The sequence below is a fragment of the Eschrichtius robustus genome, chromosome X (genome assembly GCF_028021215.1).
Source record: "Eschrichtius robustus isolate mEscRob2 chromosome X, mEscRob2.pri, whole genome shotgun sequence".
Classification (NCBI taxonomy): domain Eukaryota; kingdom Metazoa; phylum Chordata; class Mammalia; order Artiodactyla; family Eschrichtiidae; genus Eschrichtius; species Eschrichtius robustus.
The window spans coordinates 90,407,513-90,433,983 of NC_090845.1; positions in this window are offsets into that span (position 1 = coordinate 90,407,513).

Here is a 26,471-nt window from a genome sequence, read left to right on the forward strand (position 1 = left end):
ACATGTTGTGATGAAACAACAGAAAAATAAGGTCATGGGATGAGGTCATGGGGTACTTGGTAGAGGAAGCTCCTGCTTGGCAGCAGTGGTAGGACACATCCAGAGCTCAACAAGAGTGGTAACAGCTTCCCTATCTCTGGGTAACACCCCTTTCTCCTTTTTGCTACAATAGCCCTTTGTAACATCTCTGCAAACAGTTCTCTGCATTAAATCCCTCTCTACCTAAAATACCTTAGAGTGATTTGTTTCTTAACCAGACACTTGAGATAATACTTTGGAAGGGCAAAGATCCTGCTAGCTCTTAGAAAGAGGTAGAGTCAGGTTTCACTTTATTTGTCTCTTACATCTGCCACCTCTGTGGGTTGGTCTCACTTTTTTCTCTCTAAAGAAACATGTCTTCCATGAAAAGCTCCTGACGTTTAGTAATAGGCAGTAGTGTGTAGTAGTTTAAGAGCATGTACTCTAGAGTCAAAATGCTTGGATTCAAACCCTGGCTCTACCATTTTTTGGCTGTGTGACTTCAGGCAAATTGCTTGATTTCCTTTGCCACAGATTCTTCATCTGCAAAATAGGGATAATAATAATTCTACTTCATAGGAGTTCACGAGGACACATTTGATTAATACATATAAATTTCTTAGAATAATCTTTGGTACATAGTAAGTATTTACTTACTATGGTACTTACTGTCGTACATAGTAAGTTATCATCTTACAATTTCCCACCAGAAAGTTGGCTGAGAAAAAGAATTTGCTTTCTCTTTCAATAAAAATTGAAAAAAAATCCATGTTCATGGATTGAAAGACTTAATATTGTTAAGATGGCACTATTACCCAAAGCAATCTATAGATTTATCACGATCCCTACCAAGATCCCAACGGATGTTTATGTAGAAATTGACAAGGTAACCTTAAAATTCACATACAAATACAGGGGACCCAGAATAACCAAAACAATATTGAAAAAGAACAAAGATGGAGGGTTCACATTTCCCTATTTCAAAACTTACTACAAAGCTACATTAATAAAGATTTTGTGGTATTGGCATAAGTACAGACATACAGATCAATGGAATAGATTGAGAGTCCAGAAATAAATCCTTACATTTATGATCAATTGATTTTCCAACAAGGCTGTCAAGACTATTAAATGGGAAAGAATAGTCTTTTCAACAAAGGCTATTGTAACAGGGAAGAGCCAAATCTGACTACATGTTGGATCTGTTTCTTTTACTTTAAACTTGCTTCCCGGGCTTCCCTGGTGGCGCAGTGGTTGAGAATCTGCCTGCCAATGCAGGAGACACGGGTTCGAGCCCTGGTCTGGGAAGATCCCACATGCCGCGGAGCAAATGGGCCCGTGAGCCACAACTACTGAGCCTGCGTGTTTGGAGCTTGTGCTCCGCAACAAGAGAGGCCGCGATAGTGAGAGGCCCGCGCACCGTGATGAAGAGTGGCCCCCGCTTGCCACAACTAGAGAAAGCCCTCGCACAAGAACGAAGATCCAACACAGCCATAAATAAACAAATAAATGAATAAATTAAAAAAAAACTTTGCTTCCCATTGCTTTTGTTCACTAAAAGGATACTGTCTATGTCTATACATAATGGCCTACCCCAGGGAACCCTGCCCTTCTGACTGAATGTTAAACCAAAGTGCCTTTGTTCTGGACCCTGTCCACCTGTGGATGGCTGCAAGAAAGAAGAAATTAACACATCCCCTCTCTGAGGCTGGCCATTCCAGGGGATATTTGCAAAACGTATGGCCTTTTTATTTTACTTCCTCATCTCCTCCCCCACTCTATGCTATAAAAGAAACTGGCATCCAAACCCCGATAAGATGGTTATTTTGAGACATTAGTTTGCCATCTTCTCTGTCTGCCAGCTTTCCAAATAAAGTCGTATTCCCTGCCTCAACACCGTGTCTCCGATTTATTGGCCTGTCGTGCAGCGAGCAGAACAAGCTTGGACTCGGTAACAATATTGCAATAACTGAATATCCTCATGTTAAAGAATTAAGTTGGAACCTACCTCATATCATATACAAAAATGAACTCGAAATGGTTTATAAGCCTATCAACCTAAATTTAAGATCAACAACTATAAAACTCTCAGAATGGTTTCTTAGTCATGACACTAAGCAAAAAAACAAAAAAAAAAGTTAAACTGGACAACAAAATCAAAATATTTTGTGTTGCATAGGACACCACAGGTAAATGAAAAGACAACACACAGATTAGGAGCAAATTTTGAAAATCATATATCTGATAAGGAACAAGCAACCACAATGTATAAAAACCACAACATACAAAACCACAATGTATAAAAACCTTTTATACCTCAGCAACAAAAGAAACAAATAACCCATTTTACAAATGGGCAAAAGGTTTGAAGAGACATCACTCCAAATAAATGGCCAGTGAACACGTGAAAAGATGCTCAACATCTTTAGTCATCAGAGAAATGCAAATCAAAACCACAATGAGATACCACTTTCCACCCACTGGAATGGCTGTAATAAAAAAGACTATCGTTTGTATAGGTGAGGATGTGGAGGAAATGAAACCCTTACATATTGCTAGTGGGAATGTAAAATGATAGTCACTTTGGAAAATATTTTGGCAGTTCCACTAAATGCTAAACCTAGAGTTAAACTTTGCCTGGGAGGAAGAATCAATAACCCTCTTGGGTTGTCTCTTTCAGCAAGTTCTCAATGCATCTGTTAAATTTAGCAGTGGTTGTGGTGGCTCTTCTCTGGATAGGGAGATACAAGGTAAATACAAACATATTTCTACACAAAATTTTATACACAAAAGTTTATAATGGCTTTATTTATAATTTTCCAAATTTGGAAACAATCCAAATGTCCATCAACTGATGAATGGATAAACAAACTGCTATGTCCATACAATGGAATATTATTCTTCAATAATAACTTGTCTTTCATGAACATGTACTGTGTCCAGCCCCTTCTTGGGCTCCACTGAAGTCTCCAAAAGCCCTAGCATATGAAGACCATGGCTTAGATGAATGGTTCTCAAATACTGAAAGTCTTGCCACATCAGAATCATCTGGGATCCTTGGCAGAATCTTCAGATAATCTGAACGGGTCTGTGATGGGGCCCAGGAATACGATTTTAATGGGATCTACAGGGTTGAGAGCCCCTTCAATTCTGCCATGAAGATTCTGTTAGGAACAATGCAGTAGACAGGCTTTCATCATGAGTATAGGTGCTTCCCAAGTATGCCTCACAGAGACCAAGGACAGAGGGTCTTCTGATTTAAGTCAACAGAACAGAGTGGTTCTTAGGCATGCCTGCAGCTCACGTATGTAGTTTTTGTTTTAAAACAGATTTTTTTTCAGAGCAGTTTTAAGCTTACAACAAAATTGAGAGGAAAGTATACCCCTGCCCCCACACATGCATAGTGTCCCTCATTATTAACATCACTCGCTAAAATTTTTTTTTTTTTTTTTTTTTTTTTTACAAAGGATGAGTCTACATTGACACATTATAATCACCCAAAGTCCATGGTTTACCTTAGGGTTCACTCTTGGTGTTGCACATTCTATGGCTTTAGACAAAAGTATAGTGACATGTATCCATCATTATAATATCACATGGAGTATTTTCACTGCCCTAAAAATCCTGTGCTCTGGCATTTCATCTCTTCCCCTGACACATCCCTGGAAGCCACTGATCTTTGTGGAAAATCTCCATAGTTTTGCCTTTTTCATAATGTCATATAGTTGGAATCATACAGTATATAGTCTTTCAGATGGGCTTCTTTCACTTAGTAATATGCATTTAAGGTTTCTCCGTGGCTTTTCATGGCTTGATAGCTCATTTCTAGTTAGCACTGAACAATATTCCATCGTCCGGATGTACCACAGTTTATTTATTCACCTACTGAAGGACATCTTGTTTGCTTCCAAGTTTTGGCAATTATGAATAAAGCTGCTATAAAAATCCTTGTGCAGGTTGGTTTTTTTGTTTGTTTTTTTTTTGTTTTTTTTGGTAGACAAACGTTTTCAACTCCTTTGGGTAAACATCAAGGAGTGTGATTGCTGGATTATATGGTAAGAGTATGTTTAGTTTTGTAAGAAACTGCCAAACTGTCTTCCAAAATGGCTGTTCCATTTTGTATTGCCACCAGCTATGCATGAAAGTTCCTGTTGCCATCAATACTTTTCTATACCCATTCCAAAGCCATTTTAGACCTATGCTTTTCACAGATGAGAAAAGTGATGCAAGTATTACATAGCAAATCAGGGACCTAAAAAAGACTTGAACCCATCACTTGATTCCTTAACCAGGGATAAGCCACCACACCCACTGCTTAATTTAAGTGATGCATTAGGAAGAACTTGCAGCAACCAAGAGTTATTGATTCTTCCTTTCAGGCAAAATGTAAGTCCTAGACAGAGTACCTGTCTGCCTGGATGGTGTCTCCATAGCCAAAATCTCCACTATCAGTGTCATGCCTTGAGAAGCCTGAATTCTGTATTCCCTGGGCCTTTGAAATGAAAGCTAGGTACTGTGGAAGTGGGAACTATTATTATGTATTGTTTTCCTTTCAGTATTGAAAGCATAATCTCTTAGAGCATTTAAAAAACATTTTTATAGTAGTAAAAATGGAAGAGGCTCATAATTCCACCACACTAAGCCCTGAAAAAATAAATAAATAAAAGAAAATCATGGCACTATGGACATAACCATGAATACATTCTTTGCATTTATTTCCACCTTTTCCTGAAGATAAATTATTAAAAGTTGACTTTTGCAGGCAAAGTATATGCATTTATTTACATTTCAAGATTTTTGCCAATAAATAACATTAAAATATTTATATCTATTTAAATTCCCACTAACAGCATGGGAAAGACTATACTTCCCCTACATCATTCCTAACATTTAAATACAGTTCAATACAACTAACATCATACAACTAACATCATAATAAATGGTGAAAGACTGAAAGCTTTCCCCCTAAGGTCAGGACAAGATAAATACACCCACTTTTGCCGCTGCTATTTGATATTGTAGTAGAAGTTCTAGCCAGAGCAACTAAGCAAGAAAAATAAATAAAAGTGGTCCATATTGGAAAGAAGAAAAGTAAAATTACCTATACTCACAGATGACATGAACCTATATGTAGAAAATTGCAAAGCATCCACAAAAAATCTACTAGAGCTAATAAATTCAGCAAATTTGCAAGGTACAAGATCAACACTCAACAATCCACTGTGTTTCTATACACCAGAAATGAACAATCCAAAAAGGAAATTAAGAAAAGTTTCATTTATAATAGCATCCAAAAGAATAAAACATAGGAATAAATTTAACCAAGGAGGTGAAAGACTTGTACACTGAAAACTACAAAACATTTGTGAATGAAATTAAAGAAGACCTAAATAAATGGAAAGACATTCCATGTTCATGGATTAGAAACTTAATACTGCTATGGTGGAAACACTACCAAAGCGATCTACAGATTCAATGAAATCTTTATCAAATTCCAACAATTTTTTTTTCAGAAATGGAAGAGCCAATCCTCAAATTCATATGGTATTGCAAGGGGCCCCAAACAGTGAAGGCAGTCTTGAAAAAGTATAAAGTTGGAGGATGCATACTTCCCAATTTCAAAACTTAACTACACAGCTACTGTAATCAAAACAGTGTGGTATTGGCATGAGAGACATATAGACCAATGGAATAAAATTGAGATTTCAGAAATAAATCCATACATCTATGTCCAATTGATTTTTGATAAGGGTGCAAGATCATTCAATGAGGAAAGAGCATTCTCTTTAACAAATGGCACTGGAACAACTGGATATCCACATGTGAAATAATGAAGTTGGACCCTTACCTTGTACCATATACAAAAATTAACTCAAAATGGATCAACAACCTAAATATAAGAGCTAAAATTATAAAACTATTAGAAAAAAAAACATAGGGGTAAATTATAATTTTGGATTTGGCAAACTGGAAAGAATGACTATGAATTGATACTGATATTATTGTTTAAATGTTTTGATCAATTAAAAATTAACTTAAACTTGACCTAAATAAACATTATAATCAATGTTATTATCATAACTATTTTTATAAAAGTCTATTGATACAAGCCTCCAAAACAGGGGCTGTTTATCAGGTACCTGCCTTGTCAGGAACCTGGGAATTCTAAGTGTGTGCCTGATGTAGATTTCTACAGATACTTCACCACAGTCTTCTGGGATATGGAAATATCATCTCCATTCTGTAAGAGTCAGAGCTATAAAGCTCTTTTCTAAGATCCTACAGGCTTTTCTAAGATCCTTCAGTGGGAAACCTGAGATTGGTACAAAGGCTCTCATCCTAAACACCCTGTCCCAGTCTCCACCCCTTAGTCCCTTAGCTGTCCATTACAGGTCTAGGAGAGGGAGATGTTCTCCTATTGTTCTATGGCATGGTATCACCAGAATACTCATTTTAAGTTCTAGAGACCTGGGTCTATGTTCCTTTCCTCCCACTAATGAGCTTTGCTTTCCTCATATGTAAAGATTAGGGAGATGGCCTGTGTCATCAGGTTGTTTTTACCCATTCAACATTTTATGATCTAGGATCTGATACTCATTCCTTGTTAAGCATTGATTTTGTCCCCCACCAAAATATGCTGGAGTCCTAACCCTCAGTACCTTAGAATGTGACCTTATTTGGAGATAAGGACTTTATAGAGGTAATCAAGTTAAAATGAGGACATAGCCATGACTCATTGAAAGGCTTTCTCCTTTTATTGGGACATAATTGGAATAATCGTTTATGCAACCAAGGCCTTGCCTTGGTATATTTTGGTGTACTCAAGAAAAGAAGAAATCATCCAGTTTAAACGTACTGCAGATAAAATCTGGTAAGGAGAGGTTCTTGGATATGATTCCTAGCCTCAGGATAAGGAAATAATAAAAGGCTTTTAAAAGGCTTTTGACAATCCTTATGAAATTTTTGGCAAAGCAAACTAAAGGAGGCCTGTCTGGTAAATTAAATTTCTTCCTGCACCTATAAAAATAATCAGACCAAGTCTAATGAGACCAGTCTTATTTTGTGATCAAGAATAATCTTTCTTTGAGATTAATTTTATCAGCAAGAGGAGACTATACAGAAAAAATTATGCTTCAAAGGAAAACTATGCATTGTCTATAGTACAATTTCTACATTGTCTCATTCTGCTTCTATGGGAGTTATTTTACAACCTGAAAACATACAGTAATAAAAAAATAAGTTTTGTTTATAGATATGAAAGTGAGTTTTATCCTGGAGAGAATAATCCTCCTTTCCAGTGGAAAAAGCTGGTTTTGTTTTCGTCTAAAGGTTTATTACAATATTCTTGATTTATAAATATGTCTGTGTTTTGGATTCTCTTTTAAACAAGTTATAACATCTACCCAACTTCCTCATTATGAGTAAAATAAAGTCTTTAAGATGCGTTCATTTTATAATTCTATGAGAATCACGATTTTACTTTTTTTGAAAATTATCCTTTATTTATCCTTTAATAAACACTAGAGATGAGCTCAATGAAAAATGTGTATGAACTATAATGAAGAAAAATATAAATCTGTTTGGAGTTTCAAATGGAAGTATGAATAGAGTCAGCAACAAGCCTTCTTGGGTAGGAACACTCAAATGTGAATTTGCCCCTAAATAAATAAATAAATAAATAAAATCAAAGCAATCCCCAAAATATTTTCCTATTAGAAAATTTCTAGACTGGTATTTCTTTTCTACTTTGAAAAGAACAGAAAACAATCTGAAACTTACTTGGAACACTATCAAAGGGAAACAGAAAAATTCTGAAAATGTATAAAAAAGAAATGAACTAACAGATTTGCTAAATAAATTATAAAGTAAGATATATGTAGAATATGATGAAAATGGAAAATAAAGTGAGAAAATATCTAAAAACAAGCAACCTTTTGAAGTCATGTTGAGTCTAATTTGAATAAACACAAATCTTATCAGGTAATATTTGGGCAAAAAAATAAAAATTTTAGGGCATGTGTGTAACAAAATGGAAAAAGAAAGAGCGAGAACCATGTGGGCTCACTCTGTGATTTAACATTTGTAGAGTGCCAGTAAAAAGAGGCACTTCAATTTATCACAACCCTTATTTCATAAACTCATAGGACTCAAAAAAGTCATTGGATCTACTGACTGGGTTCTCCCTAATAGTGGAGAGTGTCACTGACAGTGGTACACATGATGGTCATAGTTTCAGAGGGGAGGCTGTTACTGAGCTGAATTTTCTTAGTAACATGTAAGCAAAGCAAAAAATCTCAATGAATAGGCTCAACAGCAGAATGGAGAAGGCAGAGGATCCTTCTACAGGTAGGTAGAACAGCTGTCCTAGCAGGCCCCAAGCAACACATTGGCATTCTTTGTTTTGGTCAGGCATTTTAGGCCCTTCCTGGGAGGAGCAAAATCATTTCTCAAGACATTATGACAACCTCACTTTGAAAAAGAGGTGTGAGTGGGAGAACGAGGGAGGATGATTATATACGGATTGTATTCAAATGAGGCTCAGAAATAGATGTGAACACTGACTGCATTAAAAGCAATGGCAGGTTAGGTTGTTTATTTGAGATGTTTCTTGCTTTCTGAGGTTGGACTGTATTGCTATAAACCTCCATCTTAGAAATGTTTTGCCGCAACCCATAGGTTTTGGGTCGTGGTGTTTTCATTGTCACTTGTTTCTAGGTATTTTTTGATTTCCTCTTTGATTTCTTCAGTGATCTCTTGGTTATTTAGTAGTGTATTGTTTAGCCTCCATATGCTTGTATTTTTTACAGATTTTTCCCTATAATTGATATCTAGTCTCATAGCGAAGTGGTCAGAAAAGATACTTGATACGATTTCAATTTTCTTACATTTACCAAGGCTTCATTTGTGACCCAAGATATGATCTATCCTGGAGAATGTACCATGAGAACTTGAGAAGAAAGTGTATTCTGTTGTTTTTGGATGAAATGTCCTATAAATATCAATTAAGTCCACCTTGTTTAATGCATCATTTAAAGCTTGTGTTTCCTTATTTATTTTCATTTTGGATGATCTGTCCATTGGTGAAAGTGGGGTGTTAAAGTACCCTACTATGATTGTGTTACTGTCAATTTCTCCTTTTATGGCTGTTAGCATCTGCCTTGTGTTTTGAGGTGCTCCTATGTTGGGTGCATAAATATTTACAATTGTTATATCTTCTCCCTGGATTGATCCCTTGATCATTATGTAGTGTCCTTCTATGTCTCTTGTAATAGTCTTTGTTTTAAAGTCTATTTTGAATGATATGAGAATTGCTACTCCAGCTTTCTTTTGATTTCCATGTGCATGGAATATCTTTTTCCATCCCCTCACTTTCAGTCTGTATGGGTCCCTAGGTCTGAAGTGGGTCTCTTGTAGACAGCATATTTACGGGTCTTGTTTTTGTATCCATTAAGCCAGTCTATGTCTTTTGGTTGGAGCATATAATCCATTTACATTTAAGGCAGTTATCGATATGTATGTTCCTATTACTATTTTCTTAATTGTTTTGGGTTTGTTATTGTAGGTCTTTTCCTTCTCTTGTGTTTCCTGCCTAGAGAAGATCCTTTAGCATTTGTTGTAAAGCTGGTTTGTTGGTGCTGAATTATCTTAGCTTCTGCTTCTCTGTAAAGGTTTTAACTTCTCCATCAAATCTGAGTGAGATTTTGCAAGAAACAAGAAACATCTCAAATAAAAAACTTAACCTTACACCTAAAGCAATTAGAGAAAGAAGAACAAAAAAAAACCCAGTTAGCAGAAGGAAAGAAATCACAAATTTCAGATCAGAAATAAATGAAAAAGAAATGAAGGAAACAACAGCAAAGATCAATAAAACTAAAAGCTGGTTCTTTAAGAAGATAAAGAAAATTGATAAACCATTAGCCAGACTCATCAAGAAAAAGAGGGAGAGGACTCAAATCAATAAAATTAGAAATGAAAAAGGAGAAGTTACAACAGACACTGCAGAAATACAAAGCATCCTAAGAGGCTACTATAAGCAACTCTATGCCAATAAAATGGACAACCTGGAAGAAATGGACAAATTCTTAGAAAAGCACAACCTTCCGAGACTGAACCAGGAAGAAATAGAAAATATGAACAGACCAATCACAAGCACTTAAATTGAGACTGTGATTAAAAATTTTCCAACAAACAGAAGTCCAGGCTTCACAGGCAAATTCTATCAAACATTTACAGAAGAGTTAACACCTATCCTTCTCAAACTCTTCCAAAATATAACAGAGGGAGGAACACTCCCAAACCTCATTCTACGAAGCCAAAGATGTCACAATGAAAGAAACCTACAGGCCAATATCACTGATGAACAGAGATGCAAAACTCCTGAACAAAATACTAGCAAACAGAATCCAACAGCACATTAAAAGGATCATACACCATGATCAAGTGGGGTTTATCCCAGGAGTGCAAGGATTCTTCAATATACACAAATCAATCAACGTGATACACCATATTAACAAATTGAAGGAGAAAAACCATATGGTCATCTCTACAGATGCAGAAGAAGCTTTCGACAAAATTCAACACCCATTTATGATAAAAACCCTCCAGAAAGTAGGCATAGAGGGAACTTACCTAAACATAATAAAGGCCATATATGACAAACCCACAGCCAACATCATTCTCAATGGTGAAAAACTGAAACCATTTCCTCTAAGATCGGGAACAAGACAAGGTTGCCCACTCTCACCACTATTATTCAACATAGTTTTGGAAGTTTTAGCCTGAGCAATTAGAGAAGAAAAAGAAATAAAAGGAATCCAAATCAGAAAAGAAGTAAAGCTGTCACTGTTTGCAGATGACATGATAGTATACATAGAGAATCCTAAAGATGCTACCAGAAAACTACTAGAGCTAATCAATGAATTTGGTAAAGTAGCAGGATACAAAATTAATGCACAGAAATCTCTTGCATTCCTATACACTAATGATGAAAAATCTGAAAGAGAAATTAAGGGAACACTCCCATTTACCATTGCAACAAAAAGAATAAAATACCTAGGAATAAACGTACCTAAGGAGACAAAAGACCTGTATGCAAAAAAGTATAAGACACTGATGAAAGAAATTAAAGATGATACAAACAGATGGAGAGATATACCATGTTCTTGGATTGGAAGAATCAACATTGTGAAAATGACTATAATACACAAAACAATCTACAGATTCAATGCAATCTCTATCAAACTACCACTGGCATTTTTCACAGAACTGGAACAAAAATCTCACAATTTGTATGGAAACACAAAGGACCCCAAATAGCCAAAGCAATCCTGAGAAAGAAAAACAGAGCTGGAGGAATCAGGCTCCCGGACTTCAGACTATACTACAAATCTACAGTAGTACAGTAATCAAGACAGTACGGTACTGGCACAAAAACAGAAATATAGATTAATGGAACAGGATAGAAAGCCCAGAGATGAACCCATGCCCCTATGGTTAACTAGTCTATGACAAAGGAGGTAAGGATATACAATGGAGAAAAAGACAGTCCCTTTGACAAGTGGTGCTGGGAAAACTGAACAGCTACATGTAAAAGAATGAAATTAGAACACTCCCTAACACCATACATAAAAATAAACTCAAAATGGATTAAAGACCTAAATGTAAGGCCGGACACTATAAAACTCTTAGAGGAAAACATAGGAAGAATGCTCTATGACATAAATCTCAGCAAGATCCTTTTTGACCGACCTCCTACAGAAATGGAAATAAAAACAGAAATAAACAAATGGGACCTAATGAAACTTAAAAGTTTTTGCATAGAAAAGGAAACCATAAACAAGACGAAAAGACAGCCCTTAGAATGGGAGAATATATTTGCAAATGAAGCAACTGACAAAGGATTAATCTCCAAAAGTTACAAGCAGCTCATGCAGCTTAATATCAAAAAAACAAACAACCCAATACAAAAATGGGCAGAAGGCCTAAACAGACATTTCTCCAAAGAAGATATACAGATTGCCAGCAAACACATGAAAGGAGGCTCAATAGCACTAATCATTAGAGAAATGCAAATCAAAACTGCTGTGAGGCATCACCTCACAACAGTCAAAATGGCCATCCTCAAAAAATCCAGAAACAATAAATGCTGGAGAGGGTGTCGAGAAAAGGGAACCCTTTTGCACTGTTGGTGGGAAAGTAAATTGATACAGCCACTATGGAGAACAGTATGGAGGTTCCTTAAAAAACTAAAAATAGAACTACCATACGACCCAGCAATCCCACTACTGGGCATATACCCTGAGAAAACTGTAATTCAAAAAGAGTCATGTACTGCAATGTTCATTGCAGCACTATTTACATGGCCAGGACATGGAAGCAACCTAAGTGTCCTTCGACAGATGAATGGATAAAGAAGATGTGGCACATATATACAATGGAATATTACTCAGCCATAAAAAGAAGCGAAACTGAGTTATTTGTAGTGAGGTGGATGGACCTAGAGTCTGTCATACAGAGTGAAGTAATTCAGATAGAGAAAAAGAAATACCGTATGTTAACACATATATATGGAATCTAAAGAAAAATATATGGTTCTGAAGAACCTAGGGGCAGGACAGGAATATAGACGCAGACGTAGGGAATGGACTTGAGAACACGGGGAGGGGGAAGGGTAAGCTGGGACGAAGTGAGAGAGTGGCAGGGACATATATACACTACCAAATGTAAAATAGATAGCTAGTGGGAAGCAGCGGCATAGCACAGAGAGATCAGCTGGGTGCTTTGTGACCACCTAGAGGGATGGGATAGGGTGGGTGGGAGGGAGATGCAAGAGGGAGGAGATATGGGGATATATGTATCCTGATGTATGGATGATTCACTTTGTTATAAAGCAGAAACTAACACACCATTGTAGAGCAATTATACTCCAATAAAGATGTTTAAAAAATTTTTTTTAATTAAAAAAAAAGCAATAGCAGATATCAGACAAACTTGCAACTTCCAAGACACCTCTGATTGTATGGCAGGCTTAAATGACATCAGCCATTTAGCAAGCAAATCACAATATACCTCCATTTCTTCAAGTGCCTCCTAATAAGGGTTTCATTCCGAGAATGCTAGGATGATTTTATATTGGAATACCATAAGTGTAATTTATTTGAATAAAGTAAAAGATAAAAAAATTTTCATCTCAAACGTTGCTAAAAGGGCATGTGTTAATGTTTGATGCTTTTTATAGTACCTAAGATGCTTAGAAATATAAAAATGTTATTTTGAACTGATAGACCTCAAAAAAGCCCAATATCATGTTTGCTGAAGTAATGCTAATGTCATCACTCTTAGAGTCAATGTGTCAAGAAAGTTTTACATTAGCATTACTATTTGAGAGTATACAAAACATTAAGAAAGTGAAGTTTAAAAAGGTTTGACCACTGAAAGACAAAAAAAAAAAAAATTCCAGCTATTTACTTAGTTGCAGTGCAATTGGATCAACTGAAAATGTAACTGAGCATGACCCTATGGGGCCTTCGCAGGACCGACCCCACCTTTAATGTCCTCTGCCTGCCTCTTGTTTGTAGAAAAGCTGTAGTCTCCCACGCTTACCCTGAGTAACAAAAACCTGGCTCAAGAATGAATGACTGAAAGGATGTGACCATGTAAAGACAAAAGTAGCAGTTGGCCCAGGAGGACTGGTAGGAATTTTAACAGTAAATCAGTCATATGGCAGTCACAGAACCTTTAGCTCTTAGATAACAGTATCTGATGTACATTTCCCGAGTTGTTTTACAGATGCTAAATCCCCACCAAATGGAAGACATTTACTACTTGATGACTGTGAGCACATAGCCCCCAGACCTTCTGGAGCCTGAGGATTGATAATGTTAACCCCTGTGACACCTTCCTTTTACCTCACCGTCAACAAATCAGATCATTGTGCATGAGCTGATCACATACCTTGCAACTCCCCTCCCTCACCTGGCCTTTAAAAATGCTTCCCTGAAACCTATCAAGGAGTTCAGGTTTTTTTGAACATTAGCTGCCCTGGACTCCTGCCTTGCAATAAATGCTGCACTTTGTTTCACCAGAACCCAGTGTCAGCAGATTGGCTTTATTGCCCGTGGGTGAGCAGACCCAAATTTGGTTCGGTAACGATATTTAGCCCAAATATTGCATGCAACATACTAATGCTAAAAAATTATTCATTGTTTATCTGAAGTTCAAATTTCACTGGGTATTCTGTATTTTTATTTGCTAAATCTGGCAAACTAATTACATGATAACATAAAATGCAAGTTCATATGAAAAATGTGTGGACAAAAATTGCTGCCTGCCATTCCAGTAAACAACAAAAGTTATCAGCCATCAAGCCATCAGCCACTTGCAACCGCCCCCCACAGGGGTGCCCTGAGGGGAATTCAGGATGGGGAAAATGAAACATTCTGTGCTCTGGATACTGGCCCTAGATAGTTAAGATGCATATCTAAGGAATAATTTCAATGAGCCCAGATTCTTGCATCTTCCCATACATAGAAAAGCAGTAAAATCATTAACTTGAGATGTCTGTTTTTTCTGCTTGCTTTTGACTTATTTGACATCACACACATAATACACCTCTGGAAATTCCGCTGTATACCCGTGGAAGGATGGGTGTGGAAAAACAATAACATCATTATGAAAAATAGTTTTGACCTTACAGGCCCCTTAAAGGCTTACCTAGAAAAATAACTGCCAGAACTGCCCTTTTAGTAAAGCAGTAAAATGGAATATTTTCTTCTGAACAAATTTCACTACAGATACATTAAACTTGAGATCAGATAATATTTAGCTCATTATAAGAATGACATCTTAAAATCAGCATAATGCCACAAGACCAAAAAATAAAATAGATCCAGATTTACTGGGCTATAGTTATTACTATTTTTTTAAAAAATATGTAGAGCTGAAAAAAGCCTTTGGTGTTTGCTACTCAAATCCTCCTGAGGGCAGTAAATTTGTGGCTGATGTACTTGGTGATGGTCTTGGTATCTTCAGACCCAGTGTAATCAACCACCTTTATGGGCAGCAGGCACAAGGCTGTTTATATCTCCCTGGAGTTGACATTTGAGCAACTTGTGCTACAGGCAAGGTAGGAGGCCCTGCCTGAGATGCACTTGAGTATGTAGTAAAGGAAAGAATTCATGATGCTCTTGGTCTTTGATGAAATGCCCATGTCAGAGCAAACATGCTTCAGAACCTTGTAGACATAGGTGGAGTAATTCAGCAGTATCTCACTCACTTTTTTCTCTTTTACTGGGTTTTAGAGGCAGCTTTCTTGGAAAATTTCTGGCTAAACATAGAAAAGTTAGTAGAAAGCTCAGGCATGATGGTAATATCTTTCCAGTGCCTTGGAAAAAAGAGAATGACTGTTAGTGATAGGATGGGTCTCATATATAGGCCCCACATTCAAATGAGGTCTTGGGTGAACTTAATAATTCAGTTGGATAAAATGCTATGCAGGAAAGACCATCAATAAACCACACCACGTTAGATGTGACTAGACAGTCCCCCTAATTGTGGTGAGCCAATTAGAAGGCAAGAAGCCTAGGAGCTTCCTGTGGACTCCACCAAAAGGACTTTGAAATGATGCCCCTATAGCACCAACACTGTAGAGATGTCAGCTTCAGCCCTTGAAAAAGTATGACCTCTATAACTCATAATGCCAGAGGATTGACACTGGCTACATCTGGGACACTTGTCCCCTGATCCAGAATCCCACTGTTGTCTCGGTTCTGGGCCACCTTGGCTTAAAAAGGTAAAATAGATAGCCAGTGGGAAGCAACCGCATAGCACAGGGAGATCAGCTCTATGCTTTGTGACCACCTAGAGAGGTGGGATAGGGAGGGTGGGAGGAAGGGAGATGCAAGAGGGAAGAGATATGGGAACATATGTATATGTATAACTGATTCACTTTGTTATAAAGCAGAAACTAACACACCATTGTAAAGCAATTATACACCAATAAAGATGTTAAAAAAAAAAGGAACTCTCTGACTTGGGGAAACATAGTGGTTCTGGAAAACCAGGGACCTTGCTGACCAGTGACTGCCTCTGATCTTATCAAAGTACCTATAGGTAATAATACTATATTATATACATTAAAAAAGGAAAGGGAGTACAGGAATACAACCCCAACCATTAGCAGAGAGGCAGCATAAAATCATAATAAGGTCACAGACACCCCAAAACACACCACCAGATGGGGACCTGCCCACCAGAAAGAAAAGATCCATCCTCATCCACCAGAACACAGGCACTAGTCCCCTCCACCAGGAAGCGTACACAACCCACTGAACCAACCTTAGCCACTGGGGGCAGACACCAAAAACAACGGGAACTACGAACCTGCAGCCTGTGAAAAGGATACCCCAAATACAGTAAGTTAAGCAAAATGAGAAGACAAAGAAACACACAGCAGAGGAAGGAGCAAGGTAAAAACCCACCACACCTAACAAATGAAGAGGAAATAGGCAGTCTACCTGAAAAAGAATTCAGAATAATGATGGTAAAGAAGATCCAAAATCGTGGAAATAGAATGGAGAAAATACAAGAAACATTTACCAAGGACCTAGAAGAACTAAAGAGCAAACAAACAATCATGAACAACACAATAAATGAAATTAAAAATTCTCTAGAAGGGAACAATAGCAGAATAACTGAGGCAGAAGAACGGATAAGTGACCTGGAAGATAAAATAGTGGGAAAAACTACTGCAGAGCAGAATAAAGAAAAAAGAATGAAAAGAATTGAGGACAGACTTAGAGACCTCTGTGACAATATTACACGCACCAACATTTGAACTATAGGGGTCCCAGAAGAAGAAGAAAAAAAGAAAGGGACTGAGAAAATATTTGAAGAGATTATAGTTGAAAACTTCCCTAATATGGGAAAGGAAATAGTTAACCAAGTCCAGGAAGCACAGAGAGTCCCATACAGGATAAATCCAAAGAGAAACACACCAAGACACATATTAATCAAACTATCAAAAATTAAATACAAAGACAAAATATTAAAACCAGCAAGGGAAAAACAACAAATAACATACAAAGGAAACCCCAGAAGGTTAACAGCTGACCTTTCAACAGAAACTCTGCAAGCCAGAACGGAGTGGGAGGACATATTTAAAGTGAAGAAAGGCAAAAAACTACAACCAAGATTACTCTATCCAGCAAGGATCTCATTCAGATTTGACAGAGAAATTAACATCTTTACAGACAAGCAAAAGCTAAGAGAATTCAGCACAACCAAACCAGTTCTACAACAAATGTTAAAGGAACTTCTCTAGGCAGGAAACACAAGAGAAGGAAAAGACCTACAATAACAAACCCAAAACAATTAAGAAAATGGTAATAGGAAGATACATATTGATAATTACCTTAAATGTAAATGGATTAAATGCTCCAACCAAAAGACATAGATTGGCTGCATGGATACAAAAACAAGACCCATATATATGCTGTCTACAAGAGATCCACTTCAGACCTAGGGACCCATACAGACTGAAAGTGAGGGGATGGAAAAAGATATTCCATGCAAATGGAAATCAAAAGAAAGCTGGAGTAGCAATTCTCATATCAGACAAAATAGACTTTAAAACAAAGACTATTACAAGAGACAAAGAAGGTATTTATGCACTCAATATAGGAGCACCACAATACATAAGGCAATTACTAACAGCCATAAAAGTAGAAATCGACAGTAACACAATCATAGTAGGAGACTTTAACACCTCACTTTCATCAATGGACAGATCATCCAAAATGAAAATAAATAATGCAACACAAGCTTTAAATAATACATTAAAAAAGATGGACTTAATTGATAGTTATAGGACATTCCATCCAAAAACAACAGGATACACTTTCTTCTCAGGTGCTCATGGAACATTCTCCAGGATAGATCATATCTTGGGTCACAAGTGAAGTTTTGGTTAGTTTAAGAAAACTGAAATCGTATCAAGTATCTTTTCTGACCACAACGTTATGAGACTAGATATCAATTACAGGAAAAAATCTGTAAAAAATACAAACACAGGGAGGCTAAACAATACACTACTAAATAACGAAGAGATCACTGAAGAAATCAAAGAGGAAATCAAAAAATACCCAGAAACAAATGACAATGAAAACACGATGACCCAAAACCTATGAGATGCAGCAAAAGCAGTTCTAAGAGGGAAGTTTATAGCAATACAATACTACCTTAAGAAACAAGAAACATCTCAAGTAAACAACCTAAACTTACACTTAAAGCAATTAGAGAAAGAAGAACAAAAAACCCCAAAGATGGTGGAAGGAAAGAAATCATAAAGATCAGATCAGAAATAAATGAAAAAGAAATGAAGAAAACGATAGCAAAGATCAATAGAACTAAAAGCTGGTTCTTTGAGAAGATAAACAAAATTGGTCAACCATTAGCCAGACTCATCAAGAAAAAAAGGGGGAAGACTCAAATAAGTAGAATTAGAAACGAAAAAGGAGAAGTAACAACTGGCATGGCAGAAATACAAAGGATCATGAGAGATTACTACAAGCAAATATATGCCAATAAAATGGACAACCTGGAAGAAATGGACACATTCTTAGAAACGCACAACCTTCCGAGACTGAACCAGGAAGAAATAGAAAATATGAACAGAACAATCACAGGCACTGAAATTGAAACTGAGATTAAAAATCTTCCAACAAACAAAAGCCCAGGACCAGATGGCTTCACAGGCGAATTCTATCAAACATTTAGAGAAGAGCTAACACCTATCCTTCTCAAAATCTTCCAAAATATAGCAGAGAGAGGAACACACCCAAATTCATTCTACGAGGCCACCATCACCCTGATACCAAAACCAGTCAAAGATGTCACAAAGAAAGAAAACTACAGGCCAATAGCACTGATTAACATAGATGCAAAACTCCTGAAAAAACTACTAGCAAACAGAATCCAATAGCACATTAAAAGGATCATACACCATGATCAAGTGGGGCTTTTCCCAGGAATGCAAGGATTCTTTAATATACGCAAATCAATCAATGTGATACATCATATTAACAAATTGAAGGAGAAAAACCATATGATCATCTCAATAGATGCAGCGAAATCTTTCAACAAAATTCAACACCCATTTATGATACAAACCCTCCAGGAAGTAGGCATAGAGGGAACTTTCCTCAACATAATAAAGGCCATATATGACAAACCCTCAGCCAACATCATCCTCAATGGTGAAAAACTGAAACCATTTCCTCTAAGCTCGGGAAAAAGACAAGATTGCCCACTCTCACCACTATTATTCAACATAGTTTTGGAAGTTTTAGTCAAAGCAATCAGAGAACAAAAAGAAATAAAAGGAATCCAAATCGGAAAAGAAGTAAAGCTGTCACTGTTTGCAGATGACATGATACTATACATAGAGATTCCTAAAGATGCTACCAGAAAACTACTAGAGCTAATCAATGAATTTGGTAAAGTAGCAGGATTCAAAATTAATGCACAGAAATCTCTTGCATTCTTATACAACAATGATGAAAAATCTGAAAGTGAAATTAAGTAAACACTCCCATTTACCACTGCAACAAAAAGAATAAAATGCCTAGGCATAAACCTACCTAAGGAGACAAAAGACCTGTATGCAGAAAATTATAAGACACTGATGAAAGAAATTAAAGATGATACGAACAGATGGAGAGTTATATCATGTTCTTGGATTGGAAGAATCAACAATGTGAAAATGACTCTACTACCCAAAGCAATCTACAGATTCAATGCAATCCCTATCAAACTACCAATGGCATTTTTCACAGAACTAGAACAAAAAATTTCACAATTTGTATGGAAACACAAAAGACCCCGAAGAGCCAAAGAAATCTTGAGAAAGAAAAACGGAGCTGGAGGAATCAGGCTACCTGACTTCAGACTATACTACAAAGCTACAGTAATCAAGACAGTATGGTACTGGCACAAAAACAGAAATATAGATCAGTGCAACAGGGTAGAAAGTCCACAGATAAACCCACATACATATGGTCACCTTATCTTTGATAAAGGAGGCAAGAATATACAGTGGAGAAAAGACAGCCTCTTCAATAAGTGGTGCTGGGAAAACTGGACAGCTACATGTAAAAGTATGAAATTAGAACACTCCCTAACACCATACACAAAAATAAACTCAAAATGGATTAAAGACATAAATATAAGCCCAGACACTATCAAACTCTTAGAGGAGAACATAGGCAGAACACTCTATGACATACATCACAGCAAGGTCCTTTTTGACCAAGCTCCCAGAGAAATGGAAATAAAAACAAAAATAAACAAATGGGACCTAATGAAACTTAAAAGCTTTTGCACAGCAAAGGAAAGCATAAACAAGACAAAAAGACAACCCTCAGAAGGCGAGAAAATATTTGCAAATGAAGCAACTGACAAAGGATTAATCTCTAAAATTTACAAGCAGCTCATGCAGCTCAATAACAAAAAAACAAACAAGCCAATCCAAAAATGGGCAGAAGAACTAAATAGACATTTCTCCAAAGAAGATATATAGATTGCCAACAAACACATGAAAGAATGCTCAACATCATTAATCATTAGAGAAATGCAAATCAAAACTACAATAAGATATCATCTCACACCAGTCAGAATGGCCATCATCAAAAAATCTAGAAACAATAAATGCTGGAGAGGGTGTGGAGAAAAGGGAACCCTCTTGCACTGTTGGTGGGGATGTAAACTGAGACAGCCACTATGGAGAACAGTATGGAGGTTCCTTAAAAAAACTAAAAATAGAACTACCATACGACCCAGCAATCCCACTACTGGGCATATACCCTGAGAAAACCATAGTTCAAAAAGAGTCATGTACCAAAATGTTCATTGCAGCTCTATTTACAATAGCCAGGACATGGAAGCAACCTAAGTGTCCATCATCGGATGAATGGATAAAGAAGATGTGGCACATATATACAATGGAATATTGCTCAGCCATAAAAAGAAATGAAATGGAGTTATTTGTAGTGAGGTGGACGGAGTAGAGTCTGTCATACAGAGTGAAGTAAGTCAGAAAGAGAAAAACAAATACAGTATGCTAACACATATATATGGAATCTAAGGGGGAAAAAAAAGGTCATGAAGAACCTAGGGGCAAGACGGGAATAAAGACACAGACCTACTAGAGAATGGACTTGAGGATATGGGGAGGGAGAAGGATAAGCTGTGACAAAGTGAGAGAGTGGCATGGACATATATACACTACCAAACGTAAAATAGATAGCTAATGGGAAGCAGCTGCATAGCACAGGGATATCAGCTCTTTGCTTTGTGATCACCTAGAGGGGTGGGACAGGGAGGGTGGGGGGGAGGGAGATGCAAGAGGGAAGAGATATGGGAACATATGTATATGTATAACTGATTCACTTTGTTATACAGCAGAAACTAACACACCATTGTAAAGCAGTTATACTCCAATAAAGATGTTAAAAAGAAAAACAAAAGAATGAAATTAGAACATTCCCTAACACCATACACAAAAATAAACTCAAAATGGATTAAAGACATAAATGTAAGGCCAGACACTATCAAACTCTTAGAGGAGAACATAGGCAGAACACTCTATGGCATACATCACAGCAAGATCCTTTTTGATCCAGCTCCTAGAGAAATGGGAATAAAACGAAAAATAAATAAATGTGACTTAATGATACTTAAAAGCTTTTGCACAGCAAAGGAAACCATAAACACGATGAAAAGACAACCCTCGAATGGGAGAAAATATTTGCAAATGAAGCAACTGACAAAGGATTAATCTCCAAAATTTAGAAGCAGCTCATGCTGCTCAAAATCAAAAAAACAAACAACCCAATACAAAAATGGGCAGAAGACCTAAAGAGACATTTCTCCAAAGAAGATATACAGATTGCCAAGAAACAGATGAAAGAATGCTCAACACCACTAATCATTAGAGAAATGCAAATAAAAACTACAATGAGGTATCACCTCACACCAGTCAGAATGGCCATCATCAAAAAATCTAGAAACAGTAAATGCTGGAGAGGGTGTGGAGAAAATGGAACCCTCTTGCACTGTTGGTGGGAATGTAAATTGATACAGCCACTGTGGAGAACAGTATGGAGGTTCCTTAAAAAACTAAAAATAGAGCTACCATACGACCCAGCAATCCCACTACTGGGCATATACCCTGAGAAAACCATAATTCAAAAAGAGTCATGTACCACAGTATTCATTGCAGCTCTATTTACAATACCCAGGACATGGAAACAACCTAAGTGTCCATTGACACATGAATGGGTAAAGAAGATGTGGCACATATGTACAATGGAATATTACTCAGCCATAAAAAGGAACGAAACTGAGTTATTTGTAGTGAGGTGGATGGACCTAGAGTCTGTCATACAGAGTGAAGTAAGTCAGAAAGAGAAAAACAAATACCGTATGCTAACACATATATATGGAATCTAAAAAAAAAAAAAAAGGTCATGAAGAACCTAGGGGCAAGACGGGAATAAAGATGAAGACCTACTAGAGAATGGACTTGAGGACACGGGGAGGGGAAAGGGTAAGCTGGGACAAAGTGAGAGAGTGGCATGGACATATATACACTACCAAACGTAAAACCGATAGCTAGTGGGAAGCAGCCGCATAGCACAGGGAGATCAGCTTGGTGCTTTGTGACCACCTAGAGGGGTGAGATAGGGAGGGTGGGAGGGAGGGAGACGCAAGAGGGAAGAGATATGGGGATATATGTATATGTATAACTGATTCACTTTGTTATAAAGCAGAAACTAACATACCATTGCAAAGCAATTATACTCCAATAAAAAAGTGCAAAAAAAATAAAGAACTAAAGGAGCAAAAATATAAAAGTAAAAAAAGGAAAGGGAGAAAACTTTTACCACAGTAAAGAAAAAATTATCAGCATTAAGCCAAGGAAAACAAGTTTAATAGAATAAATATATTCCCCAATTTTTTCAACAGGACCTATTTTAAGGAATTTATTTAAATACATAATCAAAGACCTGAAAACAGCACAAAAATATCTAAATCAAACATTCAAAGAAATAATATCCTCTCCAAGCTCACTGGACTCTAATATTAATATTCTAATTCATTCATTTTAATTTGATTCTAGTCATTTCCAGTCCATATTCTTTCATTTCTAAAACACAACTCATGCTTAACATCACCAATCTTCAGGGAAATGCAAATCAAAACCACAATGAGATATCACTTCACACTTGTTAGAATGTCTAACATCAAAAAAAAAAAAAAAGCAGTAACAAATGTTGGTGAGGATGTGGAGAAAAGGGAGTTCTTGTGCACTGATGGTGGGAATGTAAACTGGCTCAGCCACTGTGGAAAACAATATGGAGGTTCCTCAAGAAATTGAAAACAGAAATATCATATGATCTAGCAATCCCATTTCTGATATATATTAAAAGAAATGAAAACGGGATCTTGAAGAGATATTTGTACTCTTGTGTTTATTACACAATAGCTAAGATATGGTAACTACCTAAGTGTTCATCAATGAATGGGTAAAGAAGATGTGGCATATATATATATATATATATATATATATATATATATATATATATATATATAATTCAGCCATGAGAAAGTATGAAATCCTGCCATTTGTGACAACATGGGTGAGCCTTGAGGTCATTATGCTAAGTGAAATAAGTCAGACAGAGAAAGACAGTATTGTATGATTATCACTTACACGTGGAATCTAAAAAATAATACAAATGATGGGACTTCCCTGGTGGTCCAGTGGTAAAGAATCCACCTTCCAATGCAGGGGACGTAGGTTCGATCCCTCGTCAGGAAACTAAGATCCCACATGCCGCGGGGCAACTAAGCCCGCATGCCACAACTACTGAGCTCACATGCCTCAACTAGAGATAGCCTGTGTGCCACAAACTACAGAGCCCATGTGCTCTGGAGCCCACGCGCCACAACTACAGAGCCCACGCACCCTGAAGCCCGCATGCCACAGCTAGAGAAGAGAAAACCCACACGCCACAACTAGAGAGATGCCCACGTGCCACAACGAAAGATCCTGCATGCCTCAACGAAGATCCCGCATGCCAGAACTAAGACCCAACGCAGCCACAAATAAAATAAATAAATAAATAAAAGATAAAAAGTAATACAAATGAATATTTATGCAAAACAGAAAAAGATGTGGAAAACAAACTTGTGATTACCAAAGGGGAGAGGGAAGGTGGGAGGGACAAATTAGGGGTATGGAATTACAGATACAAGCTACTATGTATAAAAATAGATGAGCAACAAGGATGTACTGTATAGCACAGAGAATTATAGCCATTATCTTGTAATAACCTATAATGGAATATTATCTGCAAAAATAGTGAATCACTATGCTATAAAAATATAAAATAAAATATTTTATTAAATGAGAAAAAAGATGGAGTGTGAAGAGAGGGCAATGAGTGTGTCTATAAGGGATAGCATGGGAAATCTTTGGCGTGATAGAACAGTTCTGTATCATGACTGCAGTAGTGGTTACATGAAACTACACATGTGGTAAAACTGCACAGAATTATACACACAAATACAAATGATTGCACGTAAAAGTGGTGATGATCTGAATAAATTCTGTTGATTGTACTGATATGTTTCCCAGTTTTGATATTGTACTATATTTAATTAGATGTTACCATTGGGAGAAACTGGGAGCAGGGTACACAGTACTTCTCTGCATTATTTTTGCAGCTTCTTGTGAATATATTATTTCAAAATAAAAACTTATTTTAATTAAAAAAAAAAAAGAATTAGGGAGACTGAGCAGAGTAGTTGGCCATGTGGGAGTGGGTAGAGGTGACCAGGAGCTGAATGTTGAGGTCTAAGTGGGGTGACAAGGGTGTTTGCATGAAGCGGGCAGTGACTTCAGCCTGGTGTGGTGTGTCAGAGCCCAGATAAGAGAGCAGTGGCTGCAACCCTGCCAGTGTGTTGGATTTGGGTACAGGGTGAGATATTTGGCCATGTTTAGGGCAGCACCAATGGCAGCCAAGTGTGTGGTGTTGAAGTTTGAATGCTAAGGAAGAGGGATTGTTACAAGGGCAAATCAATGAAGATAATGAGATCTAGTCAGAAATATGGCTCTCGGACTTTGGTGTCCATTTCTTATAGAGCATAAGAATGTGTTAGAGAGAGGGGTCAGAAACTCAAGACTGCACATACATTACTCTGCCCTCAACAAATCACGCATCTGTGACACCAAAAGGACCCCTCATTGCTACTGAATTTTAGGACTCAGATCCCTTAGTTTTGTCCTGAGAGGAGTTGTCTGGACTATGAGAAGAACTTCTTTTCATAGCCTACAGCTGCCTAGAAATGGAGCAAAACCTGCATAATGCTTCCTTGCTCAACTTCCCAAGGTCCTCAGCTTTTTGCATTCTCAGGCCTTCTTATATCCCAGTAGTAAGTGAGACAGCCTGGACCTCTTCTTCAAAATTCAGACTCAGTTCTAAAAATGCTGCATTCATGTTAAAAAGTGTTGTTAATAAAACACCCACATGGGCAAGTCAGGGATACTCACAGGATTGTCTGTGAAGATCACTCTTCCTTGTGGCCATTCTCAACTCCTATCTATATGGCAATCCCCACGAGATGTCATAAAAATGCTGCAGTGGCACAGATAATGCTCCTTCAGAATTTGATGAAGTGAAACTTGGAGGAAAAGTGCCTGCTTGACTCCAGTTCCTAAACAAGGATAAAGTCCATCTCTGTAAGCTTCTAGAAGATATATATATACATATATATATATATATATATATATATATATATGTGTGTATATGTATATATATGTATATATCTATATACATGTATATAGATATATACATATATATACATCTATCTATATACATCTATCTATATACATATATATATATATATACATATATATATATATATACATATATATATATATATATATATATATATATATATATATATACACACATATAACTGAAATTAAACCTGGTTCATCAGAGAATAAGCTTATGCTTACAAAAATGTCAAGTTACAAGCCCAGGAAATAGAAATGACAAGCATTCTTTGTGACACCAAATTGGTTTTTGGTTTGTTAGGCAATTTACAGGCAGTAAATCACAAAAAGAGAAAAAATATATTACTTAAGTTGACTGTAGCACTTATTCTGGAAACTTATTTTGGTTTTTAATGTTTTTTTGGATTCAATTGATACGCTGCTCCCTTGTGGTTGAGGTACTTCACAGTGGCTTTAGTATGATTCTTCCCAAGAATGTAAAGAAAATTCAACATTTAATAAGTCAAAGAGAAAAAAAACATATGTTCATCTCAGTAGATGTGAAAAATATATTTGCTAATATTCAATATTTTATGGTAATTAAATACCCTTA